This window comes from Marmota monax, unplaced genomic scaffold (assembly GCF_021218885.2).
Source record: "Marmota monax isolate L192 unplaced genomic scaffold, Marmota_monax_Labrador192_F-V1.1 WCK01_AAM20220418_F8-fsc00024, whole genome shotgun sequence".
Lineage (NCBI taxonomy): Eukaryota > Metazoa > Chordata > Mammalia > Rodentia > Sciuridae > Marmota > Marmota monax.
The window spans coordinates 24,188,482-24,194,206 of NW_026695224.1; positions in this window are offsets into that span (position 1 = coordinate 24,188,482).

Here is a 5,725-nt window from a genome sequence, read left to right on the forward strand (position 1 = left end):
GAACAAATTGTAGACAATTAAATACTTCTTATTAAAATGATGACAAATTATTATGTACAAATGATACAGATATACTTAGCTAAAAAATTGTTTATTACATAATTATTGAAAAGAGATGCAATTATTTGGTAACAAGCCTCACCCCTATTGGAGAAAACTCATTTCAGAGGGATCTTAGGAGTGGAACTAAATACAAAATAATTTTATGATATGGAAATGAAATAAAATTACTTTGTATTTAATATTGAAATTGAAGATGAATTTCTATTTGGATGGAAGGCTTTTTTCTTTTGTTTAAAGGGTTGACCTAGTGGAACAAGTAATAAAGTAAAAGCTGGACACCACATATTGTAATTCGTGGTATATAGGTATGTTTTGAAAAGTGATTAAAACAATGATTATATAGTGAGGTATTTCATATTTTGAGTTTCTAATGAATGCATTCTTTTCCCCGCATTCTCTTGTTATTAGGTCTCTTTAATATTTTCCTTTTCTTATTTTTGGCCAATATGAAAAAAGAAGGTAACTTATCTTTGGATAAGTTCAGTTTCATACTGAAAGAGTGGGGAGAGGTGGAGCTCCTTTTTTTAAATTTATTTTTTAGTTGTAGTTGGGCACAACATCTTTATTTGTTTATTTTTATGTGGTGCTGAGGATTGAGCCCAGGGCCTTGTGCATGCTAGGTGAGCACTCTACCACTGAGCCACAACCCCAGCCCCAGGGTGAAGCTTCTTAATGACTATAGATGTGAAGGTGACACCTGTTCTTTACTAGTGAAAAGGTTTAGAAATTATCTGTCACTAAGTATGCTTAGTACTTAATTTTACTCCTTTGAGAATTTTATGTAAAAGTCAACATCTGTTTGTGTTTACATATAGGTTGTATACTCACAAATTGTACCTACAATAATGGGTCTGTAATTTTCTTGAGAATCTTAATCATTCTGTCTTCCACAGTATCTTAATAGGTCAGCCAGGTGTAATTATTCTGTGTTCCTTTAAACCAAGTGCAGCAGCATTAGTTTTGCTTGTTATAGACAAAATAGTTAACTGTAGCCATATTTTTTGATTTATGGCTTTGATTATAGTTTAAGGAAAACATTTGTAAAGATTGTTCTTTTTGTGTTCATCTGTGGAAAAGATTCTACAGGTCTTTGTGGAAAAGGCTATATTTCATGTGCTTCTGTATCTTTTTGCTATTTAAGATTATATTTTAACACCAAGTTATTTTACTGGGGAGGACAGATGCGTTTTTCTGTCTGTACTTTCAAGAACTTATATTTTTAGTGACTCCCAGAATTGGAATATCAGTTTGCATATTAGATTAGCTTAGAAAATTCAAGGTAAGTATAAATATTTCTTTGTATGTTTCTTTTATATAAGAGTAACCATCATCCCTGCATCCCCTATATGATAACTAGTAATATTAATCTCTTCCTTAGCTCTTGTACTTAACTGCTTGAGCAATACTTGAAGTGATCTTACACAGTTTTTTTTTTTTTTTCATTCTTCTGTTTTCTTCCCAGGATTATGAACTCATCAAGAACATGACATATTTATTTTTTTAATTGATTTTATTTTAAAAATACATGACAGTGGAATGCATTACAATTCTTATTACACATATAGAGCACAATTTTTCGTATCTCTGTATATAAAGTATGTTTACACCAATTCATGTCTTCATACATGTACTTTGGATGGTGATGTCAATCACATTCCACCATCATTGCTAACCCCCTGCCCCCCCTCCTTTCCCCTCCCCCCACCCTGCCCTACTAGAGTTTGTCTATTCCTCCCATGTTCCCCCTCCCTACTCCATTATGGGTCAGTCACCTTATATCAGAGAAAACATTTGGCATTTGTTTTTTTGGGATTGGCTAACTTCACTTAGCATTATCTTTTCTAACTCCATCCATTTACCTGCAAATGCCATGATTTTGTTCTCTTTTATTGCTGAGTAATATTCCATTGTGTATATATGCCACATTTTTTTAATCGATTCATCTACTGAAGGGCATCTAGGTTGGTTCCACAGTTTAGCTATTGTGAATTGGGCTGCTGTAAACATTGATGTGGCTATGTCCCTACAGGGATGTAGTATGCTGTTTTTAAGTCCTTTTGGGTATAGACCGAGGAGAGGGATGGCTGGGTCAAATGGTGGTTCCATTTCCATTCCAAGGAATCTACATACTGCTTTCCATATTGGCTGCACCAATTTGCAGTCCTACCAGCAATGTATGAGTGTGCCTTTTCCCCCACATCTTACCAACATTTATTGTTGTTTGTATTCTTAATAGCTGCCATTCTGACTGGAGTGAGATGAAATCATAGAGTAGTTTTGATTTGCATTTCTCTAATTTCAAGAGACAATGAACATTTTTTCATATATTTGTTAATTGATTGTATATCCTCTTCTGAGAAGTGTCTGTTCAAGTCCTTGGCCCATTTATTGATTGGGTTATTTTTTTATTTTTTTTTTTTTTGGTGCTTAGCTTTTTGAGTTCTTTATATACCCTAGAGATTAGTGCTCTATCTGATATGTCAGGTAATAATTTGCTCCCACGATGTAGGCTCTCTATTCACAGATAGTTTGTTTTGCTGAGAAGAAACTTTAGTTTGAATCCATCCCACTTATTGATTCTTGGTTTTAATTCTTGTGCTATAGGAGTCTTATTAAAGAAGTTGAGGTGTAATCCCACATGATGAAGATTAGGGCCTACTTTTTCTTCTATTAGATGCAGAGTCTCTGGTTTAATTCGTAACAGACTGGTAGACCAATGGTAAAGAACAGAGGACACAGAGACTAACCCACAAAATTACAATCATCTTAGACAAAGGCACCAAAAACATGCATTGGAGCAAAGATAGCCTCTTCAACAAATGGTGCTGGGAAAACTGGAAATCCATATGCAACAAAATGAAATTAAACCCCTATCTCTCACCATGCACTAAACTCAACTCAAAGTGGATCAAGGACCATGTATTTATTTTATATGCTATATCATCACTATAAGTTTTACAGGAAGCTACTTGATAATTTTTTTTAGAAAACTTTTAAACATGCCCAAAATAAAGTGATGTAACAAACTCCCATGTATCCTCACTTGGGTTTCATAACTACCAGTGTTTAGCTGAATTTATCTTCCTGTACTTTTTTTCCTCAGAGTATTTTCAATTCATGAAATGCATACCTTAGAGAACAAATAAGGCCTTTATCGCACCTCACAAAATCACTCAGTTATCATTCAGTACCCAGTCCATGTTCAAATTTTCCATGCTGTCTCAAAAAGTGCCTTTTTACAGTTGTTTGGTTCAAATAAGGACTCAGGAAAATTGTATACATTGCATTTACTTGATGTGTTTCTAAGTGAAGAGTTCCCTTCCTCCTGCCCCCCAACACTTTCCATGACGTTTTAGCTGCTGAAGAACTGGCTATTTGACTTCTAGCCTTTTCTACATTGTATATTTGGCTGGTTATTTACTTAGGCTTACTTAAAAAAATTTTTTTGGTACCAGAGATTGAACCCAGGGGTGCTTAACTACTGAGCCACATCCCCAGTACCCCACCACATCACATACCTTCTTTTTAAAATTTTGTGACAGGGTCTCAAAAAGTTGCTTAGGGTCTCACTAAGTTGCTGAGGCTGGCTTTGAACTTGCAATCCTCCTGACTCAGCCTCCTAAATTTCTGGGATTATAGGTGTGTGCTACTGAGCTTGGCCTAGGATTACTTTATAATTGTAACTCTATGCCCCAGATTTTCTATAAATTTGTAGTTGGACCTAGAGAGTTAAGTACTTTTTATCACTTTGAAAAGCACAAAATGGCTAGTGTGGCCCTTTCTAAGTGTCAACTGGATCCACCAATTATTAAGTTTTTTTTCAGTCTTTGATTTAATAGGTATCATATCCATTGAATATTGATAACTAGCTCCATTATTAGGGTTTGCAGAGTAGTGTTTTTCTAAGCATTTTTTTTTTACTGCAGTAACTGACTTTTATGGAGATGTGCTGAAAGTATCAATTATTAGTTTGGGGAAAGCTGGACCGATGTTTATCAATTTCTGGAAAAGTAAATTGGTATATTAGCAACTTTGAAAGGTGACCAATGAGGTTTTTTTGTTTGTTTGTTTGTTTGTTTGTTTGTTTTGATTCCCAGTCAATGAGGTTTTGTGGTTGTGGTTGTTTTAAACTTATCTAGGAACTTCTGGGTTGCTATATATTTGTATTTTAATCCATTACAACTATTGTTCTTGATGCTCAAATTATTCAGTTTTGGCTTAGGTGGGTAGAGGAACGGCTCTTTCATATTGATGACTGTTATTTTTAAAGTATTATTCAGTTTTTGATAACTCCCATACATGCTACCACTTTTTTAAATTTATTTTTTAGTTGTAGGTGGACACAATATCTTTATTTCAGTTTTATGTGGTGCTGAGGATTGAACCCAGGGCCTCACGTGTGCTAGGCAAGCACTATACCACTGAGCTACAACTCCAGTCCCATGCTACCACTTTATATGCTGGTTTCATATTGTATATTTTCTGCCCAGAGCCACCATCATCCTGGCTTTACTGGGAATGTCTGTAGTGCAGTATATCTCAAAACTTTTGGTCTTGGGTTACTTTCACTCTCATAAACTTTGAGGAACCCACAGAGCTTTTGCTTATAGGAACTGATATTTTTCATGTCAGAAATTAACAGAATAATTTTGTTTTATTAGTTAAAAATGATAATGTCAAACCATTACATTATCATAATTAATATTTTTAATGAAAAATAGCTTAAAGATTTTTAGTAAGAAGTGTGGCACTGTTTACATCTTTGCAAATCTTTTTTATGTCTTGATAAAAGCAGATAGCTGGACTCTCATCTGATTTCACACTCAATCTGTGGCATACATTGTTTTGGTTGAAGGGCTTAATAAGATCTGTCCTCACATAGTAAGTAATTGGAAAAGGGAAGAGTAATTTTAATAACCTTTTAAGATAATATGGGTATTCTCTGATACTGTGTCAAAACATGACAGATGATAGCTTCCAAAAAATTGGTTGCAATGAAGAATCTTTATATAAATGAACTTTTTCTGCTCTGCTACACTAAAATCCATTGGTCTGTCTTACACTTTGGATGGGCCGGTCGTTTGTCCAGGCAATTTTTTAATACTACAAATTTGTCATTTTGGAGGTATTGGTTCACTGAGTAATATAGATCTTGCCAATGTTGATTTGCAAATATTTGATTATGCAGTATTAAAAACTCAGATTTTAAACATCACCACCAATCTCAGCAGAAAAACTCTATTGTTCAGGGTGGTGAACACAAGTTTTTTAAAATTTTAATTTTCACTTGAATGCTTAAATTTTATCATGACAACAAGTGCTGACAGTAGGTTTCTTTGACGTGACAGCTCACTTTATTTGTTTTTGAGAAAATGTCTGCCAAATACTCAAGTCTGAATAAATTTGTCTGCCAGTTGTTCTTTTAAGCAGAAATAGTGTTCCATGAAAAATGCACAACTTGAGTTTGGGACTCAGATCACACAACTGCTTTTCCTGGAGGCAGCTGTTTTACTTCAGTATGCAGCAGAAGCTATAGGTGTACTTTCCACTTCTCTCCCAAGAATATTAAAGACATGTCCTAAGGTCAAGACTAGTTGGGGCTCAGGTTGCAACTCAGTTTAGAGTGCTTGCCTAATGTGCACACAGCCCTGGGTTTGATCCC